Raw genomic sequence first — 15,695 nt, forward strand, 5'->3', positions numbered from 1 at the left:
TAAAAATTGTTTAGAATCTAAGGAAGCTTGGGATAAACTTGAACACTTGTATGGTAAAGTGGATGAAGAAAAGGGATTTCAGATTGAGGATGATCTACTTCTCTTAGATCCTAAGAATTATGACACAATTCAGGATTACATCATTAAAGTCAATGAGTATAGGGAACTTCTAAAAGATTGTGAAAATCCCATGAAGGATGACAGGTTGATTCATCACATCCTAAAGAAGCTACCTTCTAAGTATGCCAACTTTGTTTCAAGTTTTAATACTCATAGGTTAACCACGGGATCTACATACTAGAAACCTTCCTTTGATGGATTTGTAGACATGGTGATTGTTGAACAATCTCACTTGGTGGATTTTGGACTTCTCAAGTCATCTAAGACCAAAGCCTTGGTGGCTAGTGATGCTCACAAATCTAGTCAAGGGGGAAAAAGCAACAACAACAAGAAGCAATGGAAGCAGAAAACACAATCTGAGACACAACAATCCTCCTCTCAACAAGGCAATTCTTCTTCAAACAAGAAGGGAAGTAATGAAACAAAGGACAAACTCTTTTGTGCATACTGCAAAAAGCCAAATCATGATGAGCATCATTGCAAGACAAAAAGAATAGATGAGTTAGAAAACCTACTCAAGAAGAACAAGATTCAAGTGCCAGGTACTTCCAAGGATTCTACTCCTACCTCTTCAAAAGGTAAAGGTCAAGCACTTATGGCAAACACAAATTCTTCTTCAAAATGGATACTTGACTCAGGTACCTCCTACCACATGGGTTCTTCAAAGGAAGACTTTTCTTCATTGAAGCAATCAAAGGTACCACACATCATGACAAAAGGTTATACACCTTCTCCCACTTTTTGCCTAAGATTCCTTCCCAAGCCTTGTTAACTCACTCTAATTCAGAAATCAACTTATGGCATGAGCGGTTTGGTCACCTTGACTTCTGCTCTTTTTAGCAACTTTTCTCAAAACACATGGTCAAAGGTCTACCTAATATCATCTTTTCTAAGGGAGAATGTTCATCTTGTTTAGTGGATATGAATCTCAAGGAGAAGTATGATGAAGGGAAGTCTTCTCGAGCTCCAGTTGTTCTTTAGCTAGTTCACATGGTATTAGCAAGACCCTTTGCAGTGACTTCAGTTAGCCAAGGCCACTACATACTCACATTTGTTAATGAATTTTTGAGATTCACTTGGGTCTTCTTCCTTCATCATAAGAGTGAAGTGGTTCATAAGCTTCAAGACTTCAAGACTCACGTTGAACACAAATCAAGGAAAGCCATCAAGGTACTAAGGATGGACAATGAGAACAAATATGTTGACAAAAGACTTAAGAAATTTTGCAGAATTGAGGGGATTGATCTTCAGAACTCACTAGCATTCAGTTCACACAAGATAGATGTTGTAGCTATGAGGATTAGGACTCTCAAGACCATGGCAAGTTGCATGATTAAGGCCAAGTCTCTCAATCTTACCTTAGAAGTTGAAGCCATTAGCAATGCTACTCACATACTTAAGAGGTCTCCTCATCTAGCCTTAGATGGCAAGACTCCTTTTGAGGCATGGTGCGGTAGAAAATTGGTTGTGAGTTAGCTTAGAGTCTTCAGTTGTCTAGCATGGGCAAACCTTTCTTTTAGGAGTTGCAAGGCATCAACACCTAGGCCTTGTACCTTTATCGATTATGAAGATAATGTGAAGGCTTACAGATTGATGGATCCAGAGACTCATGAAATTTTTATGGAGAAGGATGTTCACTTTGAGGAAAGTTTTCCCAGCTTGTCCTCTACTCCTCTCTACACATCATACATAGTGCAAATTGATAGTGACACCAACGATAGTGCTTCAACAGTTTCAGAGATGTGGGGTTCTATCGATAGTTGCAGTGAGAGGTCACATTAGTCTAGTCCACGTGCTTATATTTCCATAGTGAAAGGTCCAACATAGCATGGTACATCTCATCTTCCAACTCTAGCTTCACTTGACTTGGGAGACAGACTTGAGGACTTACATCTTCTTATTGATGATGATTCTTCTATAGTTGTTGTGAGGGCTTACTCTGACCCTCATGTCCATTCTCTACATGATCAATTTGCATAGGTTGGCATGATTGTGGATCCTTATGAACAATAATTAGTGGAGGTCTCTTTGTCAATTGAGGAGACAGATGGTTCAGTGGAACAAGTTCAACAGATATCCTTTCCTGATCTGCATTCATTCTTTTCAGCACAGTTGGAAGGGGTAAACTTCAGCATCAGTACAAGGATAATTAAGTAGGTTTTAGGACCACCATACATCTTGAGGATTGTACCTTTACCTTTGTTTCTTCCTAAGGGGAGGAACACCTTTCTGCATTAATGGACCAGCTTCTTCATCGGAGTGGCTTTCACTTGTTGGAATTCTTCTTTTGGGGGGGGGGGGGGGGGGGGGGGGAGCCTATTCTATCTCTCTTCCTTCTTTCATTCTCTTATGTATATATTGGATGTATGTCGTAATGGGGGGGGGGGGGGGGGGGTCCTGATTACTCCATCCATCGATGCATCCTTACTTATCTCTCTTTTTGGGGGAGGGTTTTTCCCATGAGGTTTTCCATCTTTCCCCGCTTTATGGGAGATTTTCATTTTTATTATGTACATGGGTACCTAACATGGCCTAGTAGCCAGGACCCATTCTGCATCTTCATCCTAGTTCGTAAGCTTAAGGGCATTCTCCTAAGTTGTAGTTAAGGGGGGGTGTTGGTGTAAATACATACTTTACTATTTACACTTACTTAAGTTTACTTAAGTTAATGCATTATTTAATTATTTTTCATTATATTATTAATTTTATTTGTGAGATAATTAGGAGTTTTCACACATTTTTGAGTTGTCATGTAGACAACAAAGGAGTATGCAACTATATTTTAGCACATGGTGTCTACAACACTAATTTTCATGTCACACCCTTGTAGGCTTATCCTCACATCACCACACTTACTTTTTTGCTTAATGGAGGATAACCCATATTTGGTGGACATGTGCTTGGTTGTATAACTTATCATGATGCTGATTATGAGGCATTCTAGATGTATCTCAGAGGCCTTTATATTTAGGCACTCCTAGTGTACTCTAATGAACTAGTTATTGAATACATTTTTATTCTGATCATACTCTCTCTCTCTCTTTGGTCTACTATGTGCTTGTGTTTGAGTTCTTAGTTCCTGGGTGAATTTTACCCATAGAAAAATTCTTACAGATTTCAAGAATCCTATAAAGTATGGCTCAAAATATTTTTCCTAGACCTTCTCAACTTTAAATCAAGGTCATACTTACCACAAGAGATATATTCTTGTTGAACCCATTTAACCCATTTTCTTTCATTTGTAATACCATAGTCATTAGATAATTTTGAATTTGAAAATATGATCTTCTCTGTAAGATGGGTTTTTACACCCAAGTGATTACAATTTCATAGTACCTAGCACAACACTTTCTTGGATTCTATTAAGTGCTCCCATAATATCCTCTATGTTTTTTAGATATTGTTTCTACTATATAGTCTCTTTCGAAGGCCACTACTTCTCCTTCTTGTATATTACCATAGACTCTCTCTTGTGCCTTAAATTATGATCAAACTTCTAAATATATGCCTCTACCATATCTAAAATTAACCTCACATTTTTTTAAAACTCTAGCATAAGTATTTTTATCCTCGATAGCTTTTATTTAAGCATTTGAATCACTTCCTTCAAACTCAACTAAGGTCACCCATGAAATTATTCAGGTGAATCCCACTCCCCATGAAAGTTGAGGCTTGTTGTTGAGCAAATGCTGCTACTACTTTTTGCTACTGTATTGCCTCAAATTTTTACTATTGTAGCCCTAGGTTTTTCCATATTCATACCCTCTACACCTTTATTGATCATTTTAAGGGCTACATTTAGCTGACTTCTTATCCTATCATTAGCAAGAAGCTCAGGGAAAAATAGTCCTTTCTTCCATAAAACCCACTATGTTACTTCATTAAAACTAAGACTTGAACAAAGCTAATGATACATAACCTATTTCCACTTTGGAAAAAGATGTTTCCTCCAAGATTGCAACCATATGATAAATGGATATAGTAGATACCCAAGCCATAACCTAGTTAAATTGGTCTAGTTACTGATTAGCTGGATTGATTACAAATTCTTGTAGAACTATATCAGATTAGGTACAATAAAATGAGCAATCAATCATTCCTAGCTAGTAGGATCTGTAGACACCTAAATTTTATTACACTGCTTTGGTAATCTAATTTAGCCATCTCTAAAGGCATCATTAATTAAATTTTTATTTAATTAATCCTTTGCCATCCCTAGTTGATTAATTTAATTAATCATCTATAGTCCTAATTGATAAATCAAATAATCTATTATTTATCAATTAAATCCTTTTCTCCTATCAAATTCCAAAAATCCCCATTTATTAAATAAATCTATTTGATAATGAAATCCTCACATTTAAAAACCCCTAACCTATCTCTAATCCTCCATTTAGCCTAATCCACCCCATCCACCCATACTAACCAAGCTTAGCCACTAACTCACCCACCCTCATTAATGCCATCCACTTGCACATCTCTAACATCCCTAATCTAATCCTAAACCCAAGTCTAATCCACCCCCTAATGTTGTCACATTCCTTAAACAAGTTTAAGACTTTCCTAATCCAAACCAAAGTCTCCCCTCAAAAAACCCAACCACTAAGTCATGAGTGCTCTTACAAAACATAAAAGACTCTTACAAGCCCACTCATGAGTCTTACACCCATCTTCCACACTCTTCCCTCTTCCACACTCATTCCTCTTACATCCCTCTTACATACTCAACCCCACTCATCATCCCTTTAACCAACCCTTTACCCTACCCTCTCACACTCATCCTCCTTGTGACAAGTGTCACCTTCCCATTGGTGCTAAACAAGTACAATCCATGTGCTCTCCTTTGAGTGCATCCTAGACCTCCTTAAGACTTCATCCATCCTTGCATCTAAGCCCTCCATCCCTCTACCCCTTAGCCTATAAATTGAATCCCATCCCAAGCCATTTCATCAACAATATTTGAGCTAAAGTTACCATGCTATTTTGAGAACCAAAGCCATCAATCTTACCCTTATAATGCCAAATTGAGAGCTCACAAAGCTACCAATTTGCCATTACCCATCTCCATTGAAGCAGCTTTTGAGCATCTTGAGCATACATCCACAGCAAAAGGACACATCTATAGAATCCAGAAAGCATGGAGTGTTTTCTCTTGTGAGGTTTGCACTTCTTGTTTGCTTTCTTTGTCTAAGCATATATGTGAATTTAGTTTTTGGTTTGTGAATGTTTACTTTATTTGTTAATGTTCTTTGCATACTAAATCTTGTTCTACAGGATCAAATATAGTTTTCCAAGTTGATAAAATTGCATATACAAATGCATCCCTTACATGTTAGGTATGAAGCACATTCCCCAACTTATAAAGAATAGTTGGATATAAAGGCTCCATAGTAGATATATGTGTTTGAAAAACATGGTATATACCCATTAGATTTTATTAATAACTACTACAATGGTAATATATCAAGAAACATTTGTTTTTTAATAATTCAACTAGCCATCATAAGTGTGACGTAATGTTTGGATGGCTAGCCATCACTTGAACAATAAAGGCAATGTCACTATTATGATAGTTAGTCCTGACAACTCAATATCACTTCCATAGAAAATTTATCACAATGGCATTTCCATTATGACTAAAAAATAAATGCTTAATACATTGTAATTATGATGGAGAACTATCAAATTTGTGATGTTGTTATCATGAACTCTTGTCCCATACTTCTTCCAAGTTCCAATAGCTTTATTAGTCACAATTGTGAGAGATTTCCTTGCCAGCAAAAGTCTAACGTCTATATGATAAGAGCTAATTCATGATTCTATTTCTTGGGGAATGGGTGGTCATCATAATTTGGGTCCCATTATAGTAGTGGAGAGAGGGAGAGAGAGGTGGATTGATAAAAGGAGAGAGTGTGTGTGTTAGGTGAATAGGAAGAGGGAGAGGGGATAGTACATGGAGAGAATGAGATAGAGTGAGAGAGGGATAAATGGAGAGAGTGAGATAGAGTGGTTAATAGAGAGAGAGAGAGAGAGAGAGAGAGAGAGAGAGAGAGAGAGAGAGAGAGAGAGAGAGAGAGAGAGAGGGTGTGTGTAGGGGATAGGATGCAAAGAGAGAGTTATTGATGGAGAAAAAGAGAGAGTAAATGATCGAGAGAGAGATAGTATGGAATAGGCGATGGAGAGGAGGGAGAGGAAATAGGTTGTAGGGAGTAGGAGAGAGAGTAATTGGTGGTGAAAGGGAAATATCAATTGATTATGCGAGAGAGAGAGAGAGAGAGAGAGAGAGAGAGAGAGAGAGAGTAGGGGATATGAAGAAGTAGAGGGGATAGTACATGAAGAGAGTGAGATAGTGCATGTGTGTATGTGTATGAGAGAGAGAGGGTGTGTGTGTGTAGGGGATGAGATGCAAATAAGGGCTATAAAGAGAGAGAGAGACAGTGGTTGATGGAGAGAAGGAGAGAGTGAGAGAGTAGGGGATAAGAATGAGATAGGAAGAGAGAAATTGCGATTATAGAGAAAATTTATATTATGACTTGGAAAGTTGTAATATAGATGGATACCAGTTTATGTTTATTTAATTAATGTCCAATGTGAAACTCAATATCCCAACACAAAAATAATTTAGATGGATACAAGTTTTGAGTTAACCTTTGATATGATTACATTATAGACAAATATATTAATTTAAATAAATACCTTGATACATACTTATGGAGTCATCAAAGTGGTGTAAAATAAGAAGAATTTCATTCATGTACATATGATATGTGATCAAAGTATAATTATTTATATTTACCTATGTATCAATTCCAAATGTGGCATTGAGGAAGTCATATGTCATCATCTTAGTATCTTCATCTAGTCTCCTATGAGTGTCAAATGTGCATAAAGATCCACATGATGTGCACAATTCACCACTAGTATGAGGAAGTTTATCCACAACCAAAAGAGAGACACAATGAATGAGGCTATGAGTCAAAGCTCTAATAGTCCCTAGAGTGTCAGCCTCTACATGTTCCTTCATAATAGAAGGAATAGTAATATGCTCCACTTGCATCTTGACAATATGCTCTCTAACAAAATTAGGGTCATAGAGTTCCCTTGGCCTATCAAATGATGATCCCCCACCTCCACCATGAGAAGGAATAATATCAAATTAATTGGAGATCTCCCCAAGTACAAACTCACATACAATTTTCTCCTAAAATACCTTGGAACCTCATGATTGTTACAAGGAGGGGTATCAAAAACCATCCACCATATATCCAAAATGTTATTTTTAATACATTCATGAATGCACCAATGGATGGAAAACCTTTTAGTTGTAGTTATCAATGCAGTTTGTTTTCCAAGATTTTTAAAAAAAACACATATGTCATTTTTGGTAATCTGCTTATTTTTTACATCTTCATAGGAAAATTTATCAACATAATAGTTTTTTTGTTCTTTTCTTTTATCAAGCCATATGTTCAGCTAACCACTAACTGATGTGACCTAACCCACAATGGCCTCAAGGGATTGTGCCAAAAATGCCCTACTAGGATTATTATAAAGTGAACCCTTTAACCTCCTAACAATTGTTTCTAACTTTATTTTTCCCCCTTTCAATTTCATTTAATAATTTTTTTTGGGTTCTTGGAGGAGATATTTTGATTGGTGGAGGTTGTGGGAGTGGTCGGTCTTCATTTTGAGGGTTTTTGGGTTGATCTTGTGGAGGGTTTGGTGGATTAGGTGTTGGATTCTCTACACTACCTAACAAGTAAACAAATACTATTATTAAAAAACTAAACAAACCCCATTAATTTTTTTAAATCATTAAAATACACAAAATGTAATAAAAAAAAGTGTTAAAATTCATAATTCTTTGGGTGGTTTGGGATTTTTGACACTATTGTGTCATATCTGATGCAAATTTGGGTTTAAAATGGGCAGTGATAGGGTGCACACACTCCTTCATTTTTGTAAGAGAAAGAAAACACAAAGCCATGGAGAGAAATATGGAATGGGTCTTGGTTTTTTTATTAGAAAACTTTTCAATAGCTCAATCATGATACTCAATTCATTAATATTAAATAGCACAAGAGTGCTACCTATTCAATGAGCCTTAGGATCATGCCACAAGTACAATAGTGTGATATCATACTATACCTTACATTAGAAAAAATGTGGCATTTTTTTGGTCCACAACTTTGTGAACTTACCCTACACATCATGAATTCAAATATGTAGATGCAGGTTGATAAGTCTTGAGAAACATTATAAGTCACTTAAGTCCTTACTAACAAATTATATCATTTCACTAAGAAAGCATTGATTTGGATTTTAAAAGTCTAAAAATAATTAATTTAGCTTAAAAGTGATGATTTTTTACTTTGTGCATCTTGGGGACACCTAGGTACATAATGCATGAAAGAATTCTTGATGCTCAGTAAGTGAAATGAAATGTCCCCAAGATTTTATCTTTCAAACAAACCTACCAAAGATGATAGGATGGTCCTACGATGAATGGATTAAATGATACTTCATTTAGAAACTTTCCATTATGCAAGATTGCAAGACTTTATGTCAATTAAAATATGTTTTCCAAAGCCAAATTATGAGGACCATCAAAACATGGAGCTACACACATTGATACCTTAGGAACACCTTAATTATGCACTTGTCAAAAATTCAATAACCTTCACAAGGTCCAAGATATCACCCTTCAAAAATTGATGTTTGGTTCAACTTAGTGCATCTTGGGGACACTATCATGCCCCAAAAAAAAAGGGGGCAAACCACACAACAATTTAATTTTTTTAAGAACTATGGTTAAATAATATAACATGGTCATAAAAAATATTAGATGATTAACTATAATGGAATTAATTGTTTGAGTAGTTTAAAATTTTGATAACCCTACTTTGAAGATAGATATAAGTTCAACATCGATGTATAAAAAAAAGAGGTGACAACTCAGTTTGAAACATAACATAGGAGAGATAATTTGGTGAGCTTAATGTTTCTTCGACAATCAACTAATGAAGTCAAGTGACTAATCCCATTTAATTAAAATCCTAACCCCTTCAATTGTTTTAATGATTCTTTAATTTATTACCTTCTAAGGAAGACACTAGATTATCACAACACTGAATCAATACATTTAAACTAACATGCTGACTGAATGACATCTATCTCTTAATTAGATATTCTTTTTTTAGCTACAATTTAACTATGAACAATATACCACGAACCTTATGATGAATTAATTAACTAGTCCCTTCTATTAACTTAATAACTTGATTGACATTACAAATTTAGTCATTTAACATTAAGACAACTTGAAACTCTAGAAGATCAATTAAATTTAACTACTCAATGCATACTATCTATATATTAAGTCTTTAATCCAAAATCTAAACTAACCTTAATATACACATACAGTGGAGGTAAACATTATTTTCAAATGTACTATCTACATTTTATTTTATAATTCTCTCCAACATACTTATAACATTCAAATTTATTAATCTATTGATTACAATTAAAATTGAAGACCAAAATCTATTCTAATTAAGTTTATAAGTGAAACTAAACTTTATTCAACTATTACAAATTTAATTCCACTATTAAAATACTAATATTAAGATTTATCTAACCAAATCACAATAATAAAAAACTAAATAATAATACAGAATAAGATTCAACTATAGCAAGAGGTTACAAAAAAATAAACAAACTAATTTTGAATTAACTTTATAACATTAACAAAACACAAACCACTACTAACTTAATACTATCCTAAGTTAACACTAACATCAAAGACTAACTACTTTCTTTTAAAACTCTTTACTAACATCTATACTAACATCTATACTAATGTCTATACTAACGTAAAAACATTATACTAATTTCTAATAATATAAAATGACTACTGATCTCAAAATTAAATAAATCTATTACTAATTTAAATTACAACTAAGTCTAAACTATATTAAACTTAAAATTATCATAATACTAAACTAAACTAACAACCTTTAACAAAAACTAAACTTACTAATTTAAAGCATACAAGGTTTCTATTGTTCTTTTTAATTATTAACATTCCTAGTAGCTAACCACTAAACTAGAACTAAAATCCTACTTAATATACTAACTACCCCAAGAATATTGTGACTCTATTATCTAAACACCTCATAAAAGATCATCCCTAAATTTGTATCTCTAACCATTCATTAATACTAACTATGCACTATTCTTAACACTATATGCTACTCTTCCCCCTTACCCAAACACCTATCCACCTCAATCCATGTGCTAACTTACCCCCTTGACTTCCTCTCATGCAAAATTTATCCCATCATGGTTTTAGATTAAACATTTTGTTATAAAGTCTCTTACCTACTTTCAAGCTCGTGCCCCATTTAAGATGGGACCTTCACCCAAGGTTGGCAACTTAGGAGGCAGGGGGACAAGATGTTTCCTAACCTATGTCAGGCTTAGATAGTGCTAAATGTGCTTGACAGACTTGGGAGGCATGGGAGGGGATGATGGGGAGGTGGGTCCCCCATCCTCCCTCTTCCCATACAAGGCATTTGTTTTAAAAACTTGCATCATCTTGGTCGCCTAGCTTTTTAATAGGCAACAACTTGTTTTTTTGTTAATTATTTTATTGTTAAATGTCCCATCTATATGCTGGGTCAACCCTCACTTAGGGAATTCATCATTAATTCTTTTTTACTCTTGATTTGAATGATAGTGATTTGTACCTTAGGTGCTTACTTTAGGTAATTCTATTATGTTATGTCTTACTTGTAAATTAGGTATTCTATTATTTTATTTAGAAGATACTACAGTATATTCTCTGATTATTATATTGGTCTCTATTAGTAGATATTATTTCCACTTCTTCCATATAAAATCTAGAGAGTAATTTGTGTGTCTACAGCAAGCTATATGTTTTATACCTTATAAATTATATATCCTCTATTTATTTCTCTCTACTACCATAGTCTAAGGCATCACGATATCTATTGCAATAATACATTAGAGAATCCTAAATTATGTTTGATAATCTAAATTGATGATCTTTTTGCTCCATTTGGCCAATATCCTCAACACCAACAACACATAAGGAGTTATGATAGAATTCTTATATGAAAGAGATCTAACTATTCTCATCCATGGATTTAGAAAATTGGAGATGCCTTATGTATATAGCTCTCAAATTTTCAAGTATCTTAACATTCAGAATAATATTCATAACATGACCATGAGCCAATTACAAATTTATTATCTTAGCAATTCATCCTCTACAATGAAAAATTAACTCTTCACCTCTATACACTTGTATTCAAAACATTTCAAACAACATTACCATTACATTGAATTTCTCTTCCATGATACTCCTATATTACACAAAGGTGGTAAACTCAACATATCAATTAAATCCAATGTAAATGCTTTTAACTACAATATATTTCTCATAACCTTTCCATTTGATAGTTAAACTAAGTCATTAACATCCTCTCAGAATGCATATGCAAAATCTGAAATCACATAAGAGCAATACAAGGAGATTTTCATAATCTTTTTCTTTCTCTATTATTCATCCTTGTTCAAGGCTCCATAGAGAAAGAAACAATAAGAAAACTCGATGTCTTTGCCAATACATCAAAATTCAAATATATTTTACATAAAATTACAATTCAAATGAAATCTCTTCAAAATCCTTCACAACTACCTTCTTCCAATACCTTCAAAGCTTCAAGGAAATAGAACGAGAAGACAAAAACTGACCTGGGGTGAAACATCACAACATCAAGAACAAATCAAGCATACACCCCAACCCGGTTTTACACAATAGATCCAAACATAGGACCTGACTAGGGGGAGGTGGATTTTCCCAATGGGAGACGTCAATCACCATACCATAACATAGCCCTTTTGGGGCTAAAACTTCAAGAAATTTTGTTCTTCTACAAGGCCCTTTCGGGGCTATTTCCACAAGAATTTTCATTCCTTTCCATATTCAAGAATTCACAATATCAACCAAGGTATGTGATGACAAGTAGGGGCCCATACACCCTACCCTCTTTCCCTCCTCTCCCCATGAGAGGAGACTCTACACCATTGACGCCCAACTAAGGCACTTCCCCTGTACATGGCCACTTTTTCCCTATCCAAGGGTGAGTAATGCCAAAACAATCCCCATGAAATTACCTCAAAACACAAAACATCAAGCAAGCATGAGAATAACATCAAAAGAGAAAAAGTCAAGATCCCTCCCAATCAACCCCAACACACAAGCAAGCAATACAAAAACAACACAATGCCTTATGCATGATTCAAGCAAGATTCAAGCATGAAAAAATGAAGAAAACAATTCAAGGAAGTGAAGAAATCCTACCTTCACCAAAAGAGTTATGGAAAAAATGGTAGCTTGAGAAGAGCTTTTCCTTTTCTTCCTTCAATCTTCCAACTTTCTCCGAATCTAGAGATTGGGTAACAACCCCAAAACTACTCCAAAATCCTCCAAGTATGATCCTTGACTCAAATAGACTTCAAGCAAACTCAAGATGGAGTTTAAGTCACCAACACATGGAGGAGACAATCAATTTTCGCAATCAACCAAAAGTAGGCTTTTTGAGTGACCCTAAAAGTCAAACAAGTAGGCTAAGGGGGTGGAAAGTACTCCCCACCCATACCCTTACCCCTAGGGCACTTAAATTTATTTCTTTTAAGCCTTAAAGACTTGATATGAACCAAGAAAAAGATAGAAATTTTTTAAGACCAATTAAAAACCTTCAAAGAAGATAATACAAAGATAGCACAAATTAACAAGGGGTTTTAGTTTCGTCTTTCCATTAGGTTTCTCGACTACATATCCTGCACACTCATTGCACACATCAATAGGTTCAAGAAATCACATGCATTATGTAATTTACATATTAGAAAAATCATATAAATTAAAACATCCATTTTTTCTAATAATCAATTATTTATCTAATTCTATTCATATTTTTGACTGTTAAAATTGCATAATCAAAATGTTAGTTTTGCATTCATTTACTTCATCATCACAAATATCTGAAAGTAAAGCATCACACAACATAAATAGCATAATAATGTTTAGTGCATAAAATAATGTTCTGACATATCGAGTCATGAGTATCAACATCATAATGTATCATCGATGCTAGGATGGATCGGGGTGAGGCCTCATAGACACCTAGGTATGGAATGAACAAAATTGTTCTCAATACTTGGTGTCTGAAATGAGATGTCCCTTAGAATTTTTCAACAAATAGACCTAATGAGGCTGATAGAATGGTCCCATGATGAATGGATTGAAAGATGCTCCATTTAGAACCTTTTTATTGAACAAGATTGTAAGCTTTTGCATTAACTAAAATGTGTTTGCCAAAACCAAACTGTGTGAACCATTAAAAAAATTGAGAAATACACAATTAGATCTTGAGAATACCTTACTTATGCACTTTGTAGAACTCTGATAATCATCATGAGGTCCAAGATATCTCCCTTCAAACCAAAAACTAAATTCACATATATGCTTAGACTAAGAAAGAAAATAAGAAGTGCAAACCTCACAAGAGAAAACACTCCATTCTTTCTTGATTCTGTAGATGTGTCCTTTTGTTGTGGATGTATGCTGAAGATGCTCAAAAGCTGCTTCAATGGAGATGGGTAATGGAAAATTGGTAGCTTTGTGAGCTCTCAATTTGGCATTATAAGGGTATGGTTGATGGCTTTGGTTCTCAAAATAGCATGGTAACTTTAGCTCAAAGATTGTTGATGAACTGGCTTGGGATGGGATTCAATTTATAGGCTAAGGGGTAGAGGGATGGAGGGCTTAGATGCAAGGATGGATGAAGGCTTAAGGAGGGCTAAGCTGCAATCAAAGGGGAGCACATGGATTGTTCTTGTTTAGCACCAATGGGAAGGTGACACTTGTCACAAGGAGGATGAGTGTGAGAGGGTAGGGTAAAGGGTTGGTTAAAGTCATGATGAGTGGGGTTGAGTATGTAAGAGGGATGTAAGAGGAATGAGTGTGGAAGAGGGAAGAGTGTGGAAGATGGGTGTAAGAGTCATGAGTGGGCTTGTAAGAGTCTTTATGTTTTGTAAGAGCACTCATGACTTAGTGGTTGGGTTTTTTTGAGGGGAGACTTTGGTTTGGATTAGGAAAGTCTTAAACTTGTTTAAGGAATGTGACAACATTAGGGGGTGGATTAGGCTTGGGTTTAGGATTAGATTAGGGATGTTAGAGATGTGCAAGTGGATGGCATTAATGAGGATGGGTGAGTTAGTGGCTAAGCTTGGTTAGTATGGGTGGATGGGGTGGATTAGGCTAAATGGAGGATTAGAGATAGGTTAGGGGTTTTTGAATTTGAGGATTTCATTTATCAAATAGATTTATTTAATAAATGGGGATTTTTGGAATTAGATAGAAGAATAGGATTTAATTGATAAATAATAGATTATTTGATTTATCAATTAGGACTATAGATGATTAATTAAATTAATCAACTAGGGGATGACAAAGGATTAATTAAATAGAAATTTAATTAATAATGCCTTTTTAGATAACTAAATAGGATTACTAAAATAGTGTAATCAAATTTAGGTGTCTACACCTAGCATTTAGCCAACCAACTAAAGCTAATGGAGCTAATGGAATGGTCCCATGAAAAATGGATGTAGAGATACTCCATTTAGCAACTTTCTATTGAGCAAGATTGCAAAATTTTGTGTCAACTAAAATGTGTTCACCAAAACCAAACTATATGGACCATTAAAAAATGGAGCTACACACATTTAGACCTTGGAAAAACCTTACTTGCACACTTCATGGAACTTTGATAACCATTATGAGGTCCAAGATATCACCCTTCAAAAATTATTATTTGGTTTAACTTAGTTAATCTTGGAGACACCTAGATACAATATATGTGAAAGGATTCCTAATGCTTGGTAAGTGAAATTAGATATTACCTAGCTTTTACCTAACCAATCATATATAACAAATATGATGCAATGGTCCCATGATGAATAGATTGAAATATGTTCCATTTAGAAACTTTACCCTACATAAGATTATAAGATTTTGCATTAACATGCTATTGGAAATGATTGAAAAAGATCATGAGGGAGATTGTTGGAAATGATTGAAGAGATTATACATAAAAAGTAATGAAACTAGTAAAGAATGTTCTCAATCATTTTTTTGTCATTGATGTCAAACTTGCTACTTGTAGGAATGACAATTACTTTAGTGATCCAAATACTATCAATTGGTTGATTGACAAGGAGGAGGCAATCAATAAGATGTAACTAGAGTACCTAGAGAAAGGTTGAAGTTATGATGTTGTAATGAAATACAAGGATAAGCTAAGCCATTGATGAAAATTTTTATTGATGACATACTCTATGACATAGAGAGTGGGCACACTAAAACATATCAAAGATGTAAGGGTTTAGCTATGTTATTTGTGACAACCTAACTAAGTTCATAAGAGAATGCCAAGCAAGCTAGTTACTACCAAACAAATTCTTAGTTGAAGCCGAGCAAGTTCACT

The sequence above is a fragment of the Cupressus sempervirens genome, chromosome 11 (assembly GCF_028749045.1).
Source record: "Cupressus sempervirens isolate cs-2001-9-10 chromosome 11, ASM2874904v1, whole genome shotgun sequence".
Classification (NCBI taxonomy): domain Eukaryota; kingdom Viridiplantae; phylum Streptophyta; class Pinopsida; order Cupressales; family Cupressaceae; genus Cupressus; species Cupressus sempervirens.